General features: G+C 54.3%; 1 protein-coding gene across 5 annotated transcripts in view; it reads right to left on the bottom strand.

The window, feature by feature from the left end:
* SEPTIN9 (septin 9) overlaps nucleotides 1–17,398 on the bottom strand; it is a 63,175-nt gene that overhangs the window by 9,833 nt on the left and 35,944 nt on the right. Inside the window, exon 1 of one of the 5 annotated variants that reach the window (XM_072351903.1) lies at nucleotides 11,598–11,744. The exons of 3 other annotated variants lie outside the window; for them this stretch is intronic. The gene's annotated coding sequence lies outside the window, so the exon portion shown is untranslated. Of the gene's footprint in view, nucleotides 1–4,209; nucleotides 4,299–11,597; nucleotides 11,745–17,398 lie in introns of those variants that run through there. One more of the 5 variants, XM_072351902.1, reaches the window with a different exon arrangement.

The following is a 17,398-nucleotide window of genomic DNA, read 5'->3' as shown; positions in this document are numbered from 1 at the left end:
AGGAAAAGCAAAGCCTTTGACTTGCTCAAGAAGCAGGGCACTAAGCTCAGTGCAGAGCACGCACATTACCAAACTACTTCAGCACTGCAAAGAAGGCATATGTCTCTGGAGGATGAGAGAGAAACAAATATACATCCATAGTCTCATTTAACATGTTCATACAATAAGTCAGGGCCCCATCTCCTCTGGAATCCACAGATGGGAAGCAGAGCCACCAGGAAGACACTACGAGGTGATGCATCTCCAGTACAAAGTGTGCACAAACATGATGAGCACCCACATCCCTGCATCCCAGACATATTGCTTTACTTTCTTTAAGCTTTCTGCAAAGGTCCTCATCCTCACTCATTAAAACACAGCTCCTATCCTCACACTGGCCTCACCCCACTGTTATTTCTGGCTCTGATGAGGAGCTGCATGCTTTCCTCTGCAGCTGGGGCTGAGGGGCTTCCTCCAAACCAAGCCCCGGCTCTATGGGGCAGCAGCACTCATGTCCTGCAAGCACTGCACTCCTTGAATACTAAGCATGAATAAAAAATAGAAACAAACCCAACACCAATCAGAGCTGCTGGGGTGGCTCTGAGCCCTTTTTTCCACCCCCAACCCTGCTGAAGAGCAACAAAGCAGCTGACACATGCGGCAACAATCTGCTCCTCCATCCAGCCCTGCACCAGGCAGTTGGGCTCCAGCACAGCTGGCAACACAATGCAAGCTGCTCCCGGAACAGATTGCAAGTCCAGAATGCCAGAGGTCCTTCCATAGGTCTGGAGTTGGCGCTGTTTCAATGTGGTAAGGCCAAAAGTGGAAAAAATCCCTACATACCACTAAAAAATAAATCACGTGGAAACTATGCTGCCACCAGAAGCACAGGGTTGTGCAACTGCTCAGCACAACAGTAGGGTAGCACACAAAGAGTACAGAGAGCCCCAGTCCTGCAGGACGGGATGCAGCCTGGGGGCTGGCAGAGGAATTAAGCGACCCACAGAATCATTACTGACCACATCCCTCGGTGCTGTATCTCCACAGTTCCTGAACACCTCCAGGGATGGTGACCCCCCCCCACTCCCTGGGCAGCTGTGCCACTGCATTACTGCACCCTACAGCCATGGGTGTGCACAGAGCCTTGCTACCATGCAGCTTGCAGAAGGTGCTGCACCCTCTCCAAGCGCACAGCTGGGACGTGCACACAAACCTGCCCCAGCCCCGTGCAGGTGCTACGTGCTGCTGTGCAGTGCTCTGCTCCAGTGCACCTCAAAGGGGTCGTGACTCACCAGCTCGTGGTGAGATAAAAGCCACAAGAGGATGCACATCACGTGTGGCTGTTTGCCACGCTGCCACCACCAAGGTGCACGCAGCCCACGCTACTGCAGCTGGCCCAAAGGAAAAAGTAAGTGAAAGGCCAAACTGTCCCAGCATCTGGTTCCCGTTTCGGGAGAAGATAAATAAACATGTTGCAACTCGGAGGCTCCACAGGACAACAGGGATGCACAGACACGAACTGCCCGGAGAACTCCCCAGGGAAATGTTGCAACCCACGCTCATGCTCTCTTTCTTTTCAGCTTCCCACCAAGGCAGCACTCCTGGGAAGAGCAGATCTATTCCTAACAAGAACCTGAGCATCCGGTCAGCTCCAAAGGGGCCGTGCCAGCCCCACCAGATGGGAGGAGTTCAGAAACACACAGAGCTGTCAGGAATGCCTGAGCGTTACTGAGCCCCCAACAGCAGTCAGACCTCAACCACCACTGCTTCTCTGTAGCACAGCTGCTTCCTGGGGAAGCACGGGGCCCGCTCGCTCTGCTGATGCCCATGGGTAAACAAACATGAGGTGCATGGAAACTTGTGCACAAATGTCCTCTCTGCTGGGAAATCCCCTCCACGTGGGTACTGGAGATGCAGAGAGAGTAGAACACCAGCACAAACCAGCCCGCAGCTCCAGGGTGACTTCGGACAGCTGCTCCCAAGTTTATTTTGCCAGAGGCTTTGGGCTGTTGTACCATAATTAACGCGCATCAGATGCGAGCCAAACCCAACATCTGTGCAGCAGCCGCTGAGAAGCACCCCCAGGGCAAAGGGATACAGTGAGAGGGTCCCTCTGCAAAACGCCTTTGGGGAAGCAACGCTGGGAACTGCCAGTGAGTATGAGAGAAGGCATCCAACTGCTCTGGGCTGCAGATGTTGTCCCAAGCATCTTAAATAGCAGCACCCAGCTGACAAGGATGCCGCACAGGGGGGTTTCTAGATTAGGGATAACTCCCTTTCCTCCGCACTAGGCTGGAAACACCACAGGCTGCCAGGTCAGTTGGATGGGTTAGCATAGCCAGTTGGATAGCCAATGGCCGTATATCAGTCAGCTGAGGGCGTGAAAACATCACAGCTTCCAGGCAGCTGAGCATCCACAGATGTTTCAAGAGAGTTGTGCAGCCCAACCAACCTTCCAGTGATGTGGAGCAACAGTCCTCCAGAATTATGGCTGCTGGGTGTAACAGAGACATTTTTAGAAGCAAGGAGTGAATTTATAGCTCCCAGCCAGCCCCAGCAGATGGGCAGGACTGCAGCACATGCTGCTCAGGGGGATTTTCTACCTCATACACCAAACTTGCAAGCTCCCAGTGCTTTGGCATCTTTGGAGCACTGGGGAACAGCAGTTCCACAGGAGCCATGGAGCAGGGCAACACTCCCTTTGACCTTCCCTTGGCACCATGCAGTCCCTCTGCATCCCTGACCTATGCAGCACACTGCAAATCCACTTTGGTTTCTGAGGGAACAGGAGGCAGGAGCAGAGCCTTCATGGCACAGGGATTGCCTGCAGCCCATCTGTGCTGGCTTGGGCACACAGGTACAGGAACACAAGGCACAGCACAGCATCCCACACGGCCCTCAAAATTCAGCCCCCATGTGCACAGCACCAGCAGCTGCATCCCGCACAGCAGCATCAGCAGGCAGTTCCCAGGGGATGCTGCTGCCATTTGATCGCAGCCACCCAAGCCGGGGCTGGCACAGCCTTGCCCTGAGCTGTGGCAACCTGCTCTGTGCCCTGGGCACCAGGTGACAGCATTGGGCTCATGGCCAGCCCAAGGCCATCAGTGCTGGGGTGCCGGCTCCAGCCCTGGGCAGGAGCTGTGTGTCGCTGCGGCTCAGCCATGCGCTCGCCCTGGCAGCACAGTGCAGCACGGCCTTGTTTCTCCCACCACGTGAGGCCCACGCTGGGCTGACAGACAGGAAACCGCTCACAGAGACCTGCAGGGAGGAGCTGCAGGCTGGTGTCCTTTTTCCGTTAACAGGACAAACTTAAAAAGGAAAGAAAAGGTCAGAAAGACCCCCAAGGCTCGCTCCAGTGGTCTCACCAATTGATTGTAGGGCTACGGATGGGGAAGCCCAGGCTCCATCAGGGTACCGGTGGGGCACGCCGGTAGGCAGGCAAACCCTGCAGGATGCCCACACCACCAACAGCCCCATGGAAGCACACTGTGTGGGTCAGCACCGGTGGAGGGATCATTAGTTTTGGTTGTACACAAAGTTGCTGCCCCATGGCACAGGGGAGGGGACACCCCACAAGCTCCCGCCGGGTGATGCTGCTCAGGGACACGGGTCCTTATAGACCCCAGGTGAGAGGAGGGATTTCTGGGTCCCCACTTCCCCCTCGCTAAGCTCTGTGCTCTGCAATGGAGCAGAAGCACGGAGCTGCCCGACCCGCCAGGAGCGCTGCGGGATGCTCCCAGTTGCAGCCGCACAGTAACGAGTTCTCATAGGGAAATTTACGCTCTGGTCGGCTTTTTTTTTTCTTCTTCTTTCTTTTCTTTTTTTCTTTCTTTCTTTCATTTTCACAAAGACCAATTGTGTGCAGGCGCCCCGGAACACCGCGTTTCGGGACCAGGCTCAGCACGGGGGGTGCGGACTTTCCCCTCCCACCCTTAGCCCGGATCCCGCCGCTCTGCATCCCGAACAATGCCAACATTACCGGCACGGAGGCCGGGGGAGGGTGGGGAGGTGTTGAACAGCCGCTCTGCTCCCGCATGGAGCGAACCGGGGGCGGGCAGAGCCCTCTGGCCAACCTGGGCTGCCTGCTCCCCTCCACTAGCGGTCCCCGGGGCCGCCCCGTTGGCAGCAGCGTCTTCCTGGGGTCGCACCCCAAAAGACAACCCCACTCCACCCCAGCCCAACCCAGCTCAGCCCCGACCCGCTCCCCCCGCCCGGACACCGGCGACTCACCCGCGGCGGCGGAGGCTCCGGCAGCGCGCGGTTCCCCGCCTCCTCCTCTTCCTCCTCCCCTTGCCCTCCTCCTCCTCCTCCTTACCCTGCCCTCCCGCTGCTTCCTCCTCCCCCATCACCCTTCCTCCCCCATTCCCCCTCCCCCCATATCACCCTTCCTCCCCCATCACCCTTCCTCCTCCTCCCTCTCCCTCCACAGCCTCCCCTCGCCCCGGCCCCAACCATCCCTTAAAGGCTCCCACCTCCCTCTTCCCACCGAGTTCTGCCGGCTGCTCCCCATCTCCCAATCCCACGTTATTCCAAATCACGGTCCCCACGCAGCCCCATCCAGTGTGGGCTCGAGATCCGCATCCATCCAGCAGAGCCCCATTCCTCCCAGACGCTTCGCCGTTCACCAAAACTTTATCTTTTGCTCTCGGGCATCCTGAAACTCTCAGCAGATCCCAAACCCCATCATGCAGTGGGGGTAACGCTGCTCGCTTTGCAGCCAGGAAGCCAGAGAGCCCTCAGCCACCACCACAAAGACAGTGTGGGGCCAGTGTGGTGACAATCAGGGGACAAGACGGCTTTGATGCCCTGCTCAGGGCAGCCCCAGCGCAGGCATCTGCACCCTCAGGCTCAGTTGCTTTTTTCAGATCATGTCAGTGGAGCTCAACAAAGATGTTATCTGTCTCTGTGAGCTCTTCCTGCCCCATATCTTACACATCTCCCATCTTACAGCAAAGTTCCAGCACCACTCTCACAGCAGAGCTGGAGCTGTGTTGCAGGAGGGAATGAGGGGCACAGATCCCCCTCTAAACTGGGATTCTGATACCCTCTGGTTTTAGAATGCCTGTGTCCAGAGGAGAACCTAAAGATGTGTTAAGCAGGGTCACATTTGCAGTCCTAGTACATAGAAGTGCCCCATTTCAAGCACAGCATCCCTGGGCCATCTATTACCCACGAGCATCTGGTATACCCTCATCCTTTCTTTTCCATCCCTAAAAGTAGGCAGCAGCAACATCACCAGACGCACCCCCCACCCTCCATGCCCAGAAGTAGAGACCTGCTGCCAGCATCGTGCCATCAGCATCCACGTCACCCTCTGTGTCACCCCATCACTCATTCCTCACAACCACCAGCGCTGACCCTTCTTCCCCCCATGCTGCCCCATACCCACAGGTCCTGCAGCCACTGGGCCAGGCTGGTGCTGCCCTGCTCCAGCAAAGTGCCACAAATAACAGCTTTGGAGAAACCTCCACCCTAACACCAAGGCAGGAAATCCAGCCTCAATCTGCTTACACTGCAGCTGTGTGCAGCTTTCTGCTGGATTACACCACTTTTCTTTTTTTTATGACTTAAAAAAGCCTTAACCCCTATCAGTGGGCATTAAGGTTTTAATCTCCCTAATCTCCAGGAAAATCCAATGTGGGATGCCAGAGGAGGGTTTGCCCGAGGAGCAGCTGGGACTCTATGCAGGTCCCTGCAGCCTTGCAAGGACAGGAATGGGATGCATGGCTGCAAATCACGCAGCTTCCAGTGGGAAGGAGGGATGCACTCAAACACATGGGTTTTGCACAATGGCCACCCCCAGGATTTGTTATTCTAGGGGCACCTCTCTGCTCCTGCACCGCAAGCTGGGTGTGCAGAACAGCCTCACAAGGAAGGAAACAGCCTTATCCCTGTGCTGCAGATGAAGAGGAGGAGGACTGCCCAGGGTCACATACAGCAGAGCCAAGAACTGCAGCCAAACCCCTGGCTCAGCTTCTAACCACAAAGTCATTGTTTCCCTCTTAAATGAAAAAAAATCCTGGGTTAGGAGCAGTGCTGGTGAGGCCCTCTTGGTGTTGCAAGTGCTACCAAGGGATCTGAACAAACTGCAGCAAGTTTTGGGGCAAATCCCAACCATTGTCCTTCATCCTGCAGCACAGAACCACCATGACCACATGGCTCCATCCCACAGCCCCACCAGGCAGCTCACACCAAACCAGCAGAGCACAGGGCACAGCAATGTCCTTCCCTGCAGAAACAATGACAAAACATTTCCAGTTTCACTGCACTGATCCTCAGTTTGAAACACAGCAGTGTTAGGGCTTAGGGAATCATTTTTATGGCCTTAATAGTTTAGCAGTGCTATCCACCTGCATGGCTCCCGTGACTAGGATGGATGCTGCAGGCTCTTGGCCACCTGAAAGTGCTGCCAGCTGTATTTAATTGCAGATCAATAGCAGTGGGAAAAGCACAGCCAGAGGCCTTGGGGAACACCAGCAAACTCAGTTGTGTGACTGAGAGAAGGGACATGGCCACCCTGATCAGAAAACCAAAATTGAGGTTTCCAATGCTGAAAGAGCCCTGCAGCTCACAGTGCCCAGTGTCCTTTGTGGGGCAATGCAGCTCTCCAGCCCCAAGGAAGGAAGGAAGGATGGATAATTTTCAGGCATGCAGCTGGCACCACGTCCTTGCCTTGAGTCACCCCATGCTGCCTGTATCACCCCCAGCAGCGCCCTTCCCTCCTGCAGCTCGCTCACAGGCTGTGCTTGGGCAATCCATCATTTCCCAGTGGGGAATGGACTTTGCTAGAAGGTCGCTCCAGGGTCAGGAATGTTTGGAAAAAGCAGGAAAAAGAGATTTCTCCCAACATCCTCCCACTTGCAGAGGAGCAATTTGCCACCAATGTGCCAACCGGGACAGAGTGCACTCGGCATCTTCAAGGACACTCATCCCAGCCATGTGCTGTGTGACCAGGATAAGTTTCCTTGCCCAGCTGTGCACTTCCCCTTTTATTTCCCTTCAGAAGTAAAGAAGAAAGAATTTAGGGCACTGTAACTGTGGAAAGAAGGAAAACTCTGCTCTGGCTCCAGAGGGCTGGGGTCAGAAGGATAATTAGGTGCAGCTGCCTGGGACCAGGGGGGCTGCATCTCTTTGCTGTGGGGCAATTTCATCTTCACATTTAACAGAGCAATGGGAAAATGCAGCAGGCGTCTGTCACAGCCTGGCTGTCAGGAGCCTGCGAGCTGCTCTGGTGCCGGTTTGACTCAGTCCAGAGCCCTGATGGGGAAATCCCTGCTGTGCTCTTATCAGAGCTGCCTGATAACCGGTTTCGGGTCCCCCACAGCACGGAGCTGCCCCAGCCATCTCTGCCTGCACCAGAATGGGATGGGCCCTGCTGCTATTTGTCTTTCACAGAGATGTATGTAAGCAGACCTGAATGGAGCAATGCAGTTGGATTGTCTTCCAAGCAATGCCTTAAAAAAATACCAATCCAACAGACACAAGCCCTGCGTGTGTAGCAGGAGATGCTGATGGACACCCCACCACACCTCCACCTCCACTGTAGCACAATCCAGAGACACACAGCCAGCATCCAGCTTCCCCAACTGCCTCCTGCCATCACACAGGAGAAGTCCCTGTTGCTTAGCAAAGCACCATTCATCCCTAGCTTTGTGTTGCCCTAGGATCAGAAAGGGTTAATGCATTGCAGCTGGGCCAGCAATACCCAGGACAAAGAGAGGCTTCATGCCACGGCGTCCCCAGTGCAGAACAAGGGGCCTTAATCCAATTCCCAAAGAAAATGTGGCTTTTACAGACCTGCTTTTTTTGAATCCATGGCAAGTGGAAGTTGGGCGGGGGTGGGAAGGGGAATCACATCAAAATGGGTTTGAGGAGAAGGCGAGTTGGAGGAGGGTGGCAGCCCCTGCACTGGGAACACAGAGTCACAGCCATCTTGGCCTGGCCATGGCCCCAAGCACCCCCAGAGCTCAGCATCATTTTCACATTATTTACCATGGAGCATCACTCTTGTTGATGCATGCACATGGGCTGCCAGACCACAGCAGTGACCAACAGACGAGCATTTCCAGCACCACCCAACCTTCACACCAAGACACTGCCGGAAGCAGATGGTGCTCCCACCCCAGGGATGCAAATCAGCCATCCCTGCATGCACACCCAGCACAGCGGGGCCAGCCATGTCTGCAGAGAGCAGCATCTGCAGCCCAACTGCCAGGGCTCACTGCTTCACGCTGCACTGCTGCTGGGAGATGCTGCATGCCACATGCTTTGGGCAGGCAGCCCTCAGGCTTTGTTTTCAGCATTAACTCTTTCAGCTGCATTGCTAAGTTTAATAGCTGTGAGGTTCCATGCAGCACTCACAAGCCCTGCAGCCACACAGGTATTTTGCTCTCAATACAAAAAAAATCAAGCAACCTATCTACAAAAGCATACACAGCTCTGGAGCTATTGGTTGCACGGTGTGCCATGTACTCCAGGTGTATGTTTCTGTTCCTGCCACAGGGCTGTGAGCAAAGCACACATCCTGCATGGCTGCACTCCTGGATGCTGCATCCCACAGCCTGGAATCGTGTCTGCATGGGGTAACAGCACTTGTTGCTTCACATAACCACACAGAGCAGCTCACTTACAATCAGGATACATGATCCAGAACTTGCCATGTGCCACAGGAGGATGCTCCTGTGCTCCTCTGCTCAGTGCAAACCTTTCCCTGAGGCAATGAGAGCAAATCCAGCACACAGTGCTCAGCTTGCTGGGGGCTGGATGTCTGCAGGCTCCAAAGAGGGGTGAGCTGTGATGACCTCGATGCAGGGAAAGGCAGCCCCAGGCTCTGTCAGTGCCCTCTGGCCACGACCAGCTGCACACAGGGCTCAGTGTGCTGCAAAGGCTGTGGCACCACACAGTGACAATGGCTCTGTTGGAGGCAGCTGGGGCAGGCAGTGCCTTTGCAGAGCCGGGGATGGAATTAGCCCCTGTGTGTCCAGCCCGGATGCTTCCTCCTTGGTGCTGTGTGGATTCAGACAAGGGATGGGCTTAGAAAGGAAAGTCTGGAGCTGTGCAGCACAAAGCATTTCCCATCTGAGGGCACAGGTAGGAGTAAAACCCCAAACTGCTGGGTGTGAAGGTGCTGGGTGACAACATGTACTTGGGGTACAGCAGAAAAGGAGCAATTCCTGTGGGCACCCAGCTTCATTTAGAAGCTCGCTGTGCCCAGCCCCCTACCCAGAAACCTGAGCCTGAGCTCTCCCCTTGTGCAGCTCCGACAAGCAGAGCAAGCTGCTGCTCTCCCAGGACCATTGTGCAAGCAGCTGTCCTGAGTGGCAAGAGAAGAATAAGGAGCTGTTGTTAAAATACTAACAAACAAAAACAGAAAGAAGGAAAAGCATCCGCTACTCTCTGGCTCTGACAATTCCCATCACCACAACACTCCCAAATGGCAGAGCACGAGGCAGTGGTTGAGCTCCATGGAGCCAGCAGCAATCCCAAACCCAGCAGGCGATACTGAATCAGCCCCTTCTCACTGCCCACATGGATACAGAACTGACCTCCACCCCCGGGCTGGGGCAGGGCTCTCAACCTCAGTACAGATCCTTCTGTTGGGAGCCCCAGCTTGGCACCCACCAGCACCTCAGGTCCCTTTGTACTGTGGGGCTGTGGGATCGTGGGCACAGCGTGGGGTCCCAGTCAGCCTGGAGCTGGGATCTAGAGATGTTGGTGCTGCAAAATGAGCCCCCATTGGGCTGGCATCCTTTGCACTATGCCCAGTCTGCTACAGCCCCACTTTGCCCCTATTGCCCTGCCCAAGGCAAAACCCAAGCAGGGAACACAGCCCCAGAACATGGGCAGGAGCAGCCTGGTGCCCTCATGAGGCACGCACAGCCTTCCACCCCAAAAAGCCTCAATGCAGGCCCTGACAAAGCTCTTCCCCATGCTGCTGCCTGCGTTATACCCATGGTATTTTCCTTCATTTCCCGCCCCCACTCAGCTCAGCGCTGCTCTCTCCGTGCCCTTTCACTTTGCCCTCCACTCATCCCAAGAGGACGCACAATCCCCACATGCTGTGCATCCCTCAGCATAGCCCTTGGGTGCAGATTTCTGCTCCCTGAGGCCAGGGCAGCTCAAGCACAGACTTACCCAGAAGGACCGGGGGGGGGGGGGAAAGAGAGAGGAGGACACGCACTGCCTGGGATGCTGCAATGTGACTCCCAGCTGCCTTCCACCTCCAGAGCACGTGGGTACATGGGTCCCCTGCCCCCGCAGCTCCCAAACTTCCCCAGCTGCTGTCTGTGCCCTAACTTGAAAGGAAACCATGGGGAGCAAATTCAAGCACCCCAGTAGTGAGCAGACACACAGCTGTGTCAGCACAAACAGGGCTCTGCAGCTCTGCCTCTGGCTGCCAAACAGCAACAACAGCATCTGCCCTTTGTGCAGCACTGTGATAGCAGCAAAAAGGGCAAAGGAGGGCTGCGTGCCTCCTCATGTAAGCAGCCAGCAGGATCCATGCAGCGCCATGCAGCCTGCGTGGCACAGAGCACCAGGAAATAGCTGCAACCTTTGGTTAATGGGGGGGAGGTGGGAGGGCTCTGCTGCTCAGTGCTTGGCTGTGTTTATACTGTGATTAATATCACCCCATGCACAGATACCAGATGTTCTCAGGGCAGGCTGGAGCGTATCCTACGTTACACCAAGATGGAATTTTTGGGCAACTTTCAGGGAGTGCTGAGGGTAGGAGCTAATGGAGTGCAGATTTCCACAGATACATTTGAAGCTGTGGTTATCACACAGGCCAGCATCCCGAGTTGGTTGTGATACTATGAGCTACACTTGCTACAATCAAAGCCTCATTACTTTTTGGGTCAATTACTCCAATTCCGACTGGGAAGATCTCGAATCCCAGTGCGTGGGCTGTGAGCACTGGGCTGGCTGCAGCCCTGCCTCCTGCCACTCCCCACCACTCAGCACAAGGGGGGAACTGCTCACATGGAGCCACTGTGGGCTCTCTGTGGCCAAAAGGACACCAGGGAGACAGGGGTAGTTAGGGGGAGCAGCCCCCAAAGCCCCCACTTCAGCTCTGCAAGCAGCTTCCCCATGCCTGGCTGTGGCCAGGAACACCAGGGTTACCAGTGTGGGTGTCCTAATTAGTTCCAGAGGGGTTTGGGCTTGGAAATTAAGCAGAAGCTAAGCCTGACTGTTGGAAGTGGCCATCCCAGCTCCTTGCAGGCCACACACTGACCTACACTCAGCTGACTTCAATCAGGGAGGTTTCTCCTGGCCAGATGCTGAGTACAAAGTGGTGGGATGTATCTGTCCATGCTCAGGAGCAGAGGATCGTGCCCATCCCACCCAGTGTCCCCCAGACATAATACTAAACTGATTATACGACTATGGACAGCTGCTATCACCACCAGGGCTCATGGCACACAAGTCAAACCAGAGGATAAGACAGTATCCAGGGCAGAAAACTACACGAGCAGCTGTGCCTTCTGCCATTCCCCAAAGGTCCTCCATGCCCTGGAAATCCCAAATGCGGGAATCCCGAGGAGGCAGAACCTCATAGCATTCAGCTACACAAAACAGCAACGACAAAGAGCATTTCTCCTCCCTCCAACCTCACTCACCACCTCCAGCGCAGAGTCGGGTGCTCACGGCAGCCGGGCAGAGCAGAGCGGAGTGCAGCGCAGTCACCGCAGGCACTGGGGATGCCAAACCCCAAGCCGTCACCCTTCTGCTTGTGCTGAAGCCGTGAGAGCTGTCTGACACCTCACGCTGCTCTGGCGGAGGCTGTCAGAGCAGGAAGGAAGAGTGATGTGGGCAGACTGCCGGAAAGCCCCTGTTATAAAGGAGCCCCTGAGTGATGCTCGCTCTGTCTCTCCTCCGGCTTTTCTCACAATGGCATTGTGCTGTGTGTACAAAACCATCGCTGAATCGTAAATTTACACCCAGAAACCAAAAGTAAAAGACCTTTGTTACTCACTTCATCGAGCAAAGGTTAAATCCAGCTAAATACATCAGCTTTTGTGGAAAGGAGGAGGGCTTGGCAGGCAGTGCAAGGAACAGGAACGTGGGAATTCCTCCTACGGTTTGGCAAAGCACTCTTCCTTCTGCATGGAAGCCCTCTGGGGTCTGTACAGCCTCTCTCCAAGAAAGCCCCTCACCAGTGCCCGCAGGACTGAGAGGCAGGACCAAGGCACACTGTACTCTGCCAACCACAGTTGGTTTCCCATGGGATATGTGATGGGCTCAATCACAATGTGAGCACCACAGGGACATTTTCCAGTCCCTTTTATTTTTATCTAGGGGCATTAAGAGCAGCAGGGAAGAGCATGAGATGGGGATCTTAACATGCATGCCTGGCTCATGTTTTGATTTTGGGGTACCTATGGAGGTGCTTGGCTCTGTTACAGCTTACCCTCAGCTTTACAGCACCCACAAACCTAAGAGCAGCCCCTTCTTTCCAATCCAGTAGAAAGAGATCGTTTCACAGGGTTTGTTCAGAACAGCTCTCCCACACACAAACCCATCAGACACCAAAGGTCCCCTTGAACTCCATATCCCTTTCACACACAGACCGGTGGTTGACACTTGCTGCAGACATGGAATTGGGGATGCTCTGCATTGGCAGCCCCCAGGGTCCCTTACGAGTACCTAATAAGCAAGAGTAGTGCTCGGTGCCCCGTGGTCCTGTGCTCCCTCTCCTATCAGCTCCTCAAACCTCACCTCCCCAAGGCCAACCCTAAAGCCCACAAACCCCACCATCCTGCTGAGCCCATCTGCAACCTCAGATTCCTTCCTGAGGCCCAGACCTTGCTGACCTTCCACATCCCTGCAGCACCAGCAGTACTCAGCCTCCACTCAGCCACAGGGCAAAGCTGGACCATTTATAGCCCAAAGGCAAAGCATTGTGGAGGGGCCCAAGAACAGACCCAGATGTGGAATTCGGGAGCGTTCAGGCATGCCTGGTGTGCAGCTCTGCCTCCCTGCAGCGGGGAGGGATAAGTGCTGCCCTCTGGCCCCTGTGCTTACTCTGCAGAGCATTTCCATGTGCTGTGTCCAAACCTTTCCCAGATGCTCCCGAGCCCCTTGCAGCACTGTAGCCCTGCGGAGCCATGGGAAGGGGGGCATGGAGGGGAGGGCCCTGGGGGAACCCCAGAGGTCAGCCAGAAAGAAGAAAAATAAATCAATGGCACAGCAATTTACACAGCAATATTCCCTCCTTCCGGCAGCCCTGCATTCTCACTGCAGCTGCTCAGCAGAATGCAGCAACACCAAAGTGCCTCAATAGCTCCAAGAGTCTCCTGTAGAAGGACATTTCCTCTCCCTCTCAATTCCCCATAGAAATCAGTCCAGGGCTGAGGCATGGGGAACCACTTCAACTTCTTCCTCGAGGTTTTGCTTTGCATTATGCAAGAGCAGTGGACATTGCTGCTTTCACTCCTGCCCTGGGCTGTGCACACAACTTTCAGCCATCTGACTGCTTTCAGGATTAAGCACAGCCTCAACTTCCCCTCCTTCAGACAGCCAAAGTGCTCCCCATCAGACTTGTGCTCCAGACCCCTCACAGCTTCACTGTCCATCTCTGGACACACTCCAGGGTCTCAGTGTCTTTTCTGTGGTGAGGGACCCAATACTGAACACAGCACTCAAAATGCAGCCTCATTAGTGCCCATACAGAGGGACGATCACCTCCTGCTCTGCTGGCTGTTCTGTTTCTGATGCAAGCTAGGATGCCGTTGGCCTTCTTGGCTACTTCAGCAGATCTGGCTCATGTTCAGCAGGCCATCAGCTCAAACCCCCAGATTCTTTCCCTCCCTGCAGCTTTCCAGCCACTCTGCCCTAAGTCTGTGGTGACGCACGGGGCTGTTGTGACACTTGGTCTCATTCAAGCTCATACAATTGGGCTCATCCCAATCTCATCAGCCCGTCCAGATCACCCAGAGATTCACACCCAGCACGGACTGCTGCCCTCGTTGCTCACAAACTCTCCCAATTCTTCTCCATCTCTGCACATCCCTACCCTGCACGCACAACCGGGCAGCTGCTGTTCCCTGCCTGGCCAGATAGATGGTGCTCAGCCACACCAAGTAGGGAATTGCTGTGCTGGAAGCAGTCACCACCTCTGACTAATGCAGCCTTGGTTCTGCTGACAGATGCAGGAGGTCCCGCTGCAGACACAGAGTGACTCAGATCCTCACCATCCTTCCCTTTTCACTTCAGGATCAGCAAACATTTCATCAAAAATCAGCACCTTTCCATTCTGATGCAAAATCACTTTCTAATGCAACAACATTCTGCCAATGCTTTTCTCCCCACAAAAGCCAAACCCAGCAGAGCAGGGCACAGTTTGTCCACTTTTCCCTGCATGACCCTCAGGTCCGCTCTCCAGATGTGGGACGTCCTGCATCACCCCATGCTGTCCCACCACCACTTTGGAGCCGGAAACTGCAGCCATTTCCTGCAGGCACGGCTTTGCCCTGCAAATATTTGGGCCTCTGCAAATTGTTTGAAAACCAGATCTGGCAGCTGGAGCTGTGAAAGCAGAGGAGGGGCTTTTCTAGGGAGAATTCAGCCTGTGAAACCTACCCAGTGCCCTCTGCCACGGAGCAGCAACAGCGATAATAAAAGAGAAAAATCACTTTTGCGTGTCTAAAAATCAGAAGAAAAACAAACTGAATGTTCTCTGCCTGTCTGTGCCCCAAGGGACAGAGCAATGTTCTCCAGCACAGTCACAGCACCGTTCCCCTCCTGTCTCTGCAACCATGATTGGAGGCTTCCCCAGCTCTGCTCTTCCAGCAGAATCCCAAGCAATGGCTTTGGTTTTGCTCACTGTGGTAGCAAACATCCCACAGACCTGCTGCCCCCACCCAGCCAGGAGGCTGAGATAACCCCAAAGCTGCTCCTCCTGCTCCCCCAGGTGGAGGCAAGGCAAAGCCCCAGCTCCTGATCCACCCAGCTTGGCCTCTGCAAGACATTTCAGCCCAGGAAACAAAGCAGAGGAAATCCCAGCGCTCCTTCAGGGCTGTGCGGGAACCCTTCACCTCCCAACCCCAGGGTGTGAGCTCCTACTCTGCTAATTAACTTCCATTTGCTACCCAAAGTAGAGCAGGGAGGATGGCTTCCACTATAACACCAGCAGCAGGGCAAGAGCTCACATTTCATCCCACTCCACAACACGGAGACCCAACATGAGCACCCACATTGTCTCTCCCATGGCCACATCCCAGCCCGTGCCCACAGCTGCCCCAGCCATCCTCTTGGCTCTTCCAAGGCCATGAGAAGGGGCACACAGGGACCTCAGGGTGGGGGGGTGATGATCCCAAGGAAGGGCTCAGCAGCAGCTGAACTTGGTCTTCCACTTCCACCCCCATTTTATCAGCGCGTTGGGCTGCAGGAGGAAGTGAGTTCAGCCAGAGTTTGTCTAAACAATTATATTTTATCAGAAATGCTGCTCAGATAGACTCCATTTTTCTCAGGACAGATCTGGATAACTGCAAGGTAATCTCCATTCTCCTTCCTATCTGCACAAGATGGAAAGGGGAGGACATGGGGCAGAGCATCCCAAATTGCTCACCAATGCCTGCACCAGCAGCGCCCGTTGCTCACAAACCAGGAGCCAGCATTCATCCCCCCCCCCCATCTGCATAGTTCCAAAGGTTACCTTCCAGATCTCCCTTTTTCACCTCCAAATTACATGAGGGTTTTGGTTTGGGTTTCTTTTTTCCTGCTCTGATCTTTCAGCCTCCTTGAGTGCACCTGGGTTCCTTTCCCAGGCTTTTCACTGCAAGTTGAGAACTGACTTTCCCTCTGCTGCAAGCCTCAATGAATCACATAACTCCAGAGTGCTGGAGGAAAAAGCCTGGGGCTCTGGGGGCAGCACGGTGTCCTACATAGGGACATGGTGTGATCACAAAGGACTTCTCGTCAGCCCTGAGCAGCTTTCTATTGCCCAAGGTTATCCAGGGAAAAGAAAAATAAATGACTATAGACACGTGGGCTTCTGGAGAGCACCAGCTGATATTTAAATTGAGGGGAAAGCTGACCAAAGAGTGGACTTTGGGGGGGGGGGGGAGCAGAAAGGGGAAGGGGGGTTGATAAAGAAACCACCTGATATCCTCACTCTCCTCCTGACAGCTGCAGGAGCCTTCTGCAAAACCACCCCATAATCTGTGCAGAGCAGCTGCCCTCCCTCTGCCTTCACAAGAAGGGCTCAGCCCAGTGCCATTTCTTGCACTGGGAGAAAGGACTCCTTGCTAGGACTGAACTCAAGCCCTCTTGCCACATTCACCTGCTTGTTATTACAAAGGTGAAACTGGAACAGGTAGAGAGATTCACCCAAGATGATGAGCAAGCAAACTATAAGGGTAGGATCCTGACCGTGCAGCCTCAAGCCATCTTCTCAACATTTTCCAGGCTCCCAGTTTCCAAACTTATTCCCACTACTGAAAGGAGTGAGTTGCCAAAGTTCCTAGCTTCAAAGGAGTGGGTTTATAGGGATCCACCCTGAATTCATTTCCATGCACCAGAGCTACAGAGAAGGGTTCAGAGGACACTACCACTTTGGTACAACAGCAAGAAGCAATTTAAGAGCTGTGAGCTGCAATACAGCTGTAACTGAGAAAGCTGCTTTAAAGAGCTTACGCACTGTTAACTTTTATCACAGCCCTCCCCTCCTAGGCACCATACCCTCTGGATTTCCCATCTAATTCTCATTGGCTGAGGTCTCCCTAAATTAAACTTCTCTTTGAGGAAGGAATGTATGTCCCACTCTGTGCACAGCAAGAGAGGTGCAAAGGGGAGAAAACAGAGCCTTCACACAAAGTTAAAGCACCATCGATAAGCATCACAGACAGCCTGACCTACACCCTTAAGTAAATGACAGTGCACAGCAAGAGGTTTGCAGAACAACCAGACCCAAGGGGAGCAGGTCTGCTGGGGCTGCAAAGCGCAGCTGGAAACAAGGGATTGGGGCACAGTCCTTTTTCTCCCCTATCATTCTCTCTCTGGAAACAATATATAAGGGGAAAATTCATCTTGCCGACATGGATGCTCAGCACATATGGACAGAACCACATGAACCACTGAGAGCGCTCCCTGCATAGCTCTCTCTCACCCACAAAGGAGTTCGGATCTCAGCTCCCACTAAATATTTCTGCACCCCTTGTGAACTGAAGCCAGGGGCTGTGCTGGAGCTGCACCATGGGAAGCCTCAGCAGATCCAGACCTCTGAGAACATCCAGGGGCTGCAGGGACCACCCAGCTCGTGCACAACCTGGATGCAGCCTCTTGGGCTGCACAGCCAGAGTATAAATCCAATGTTCTGCTTGTATTTGCTAAAGCATCAACAGTCTTTGAACTTCAAGGTGTTGAAAGATGCTTTGTTTGAGTAGTTTTTGAGCCCCGCTGTACAAATTGCCTTTGCTAT

The sequence above is a fragment of the Excalfactoria chinensis genome, chromosome 17, assembly GCF_039878825.1.
Source record: "Excalfactoria chinensis isolate bCotChi1 chromosome 17, bCotChi1.hap2, whole genome shotgun sequence".
NCBI lineage: Eukaryota > Metazoa > Chordata > Aves > Galliformes > Phasianidae > Excalfactoria > Excalfactoria chinensis.
This window is presented reverse-complemented; position numbering and strand designations above follow the sequence as displayed.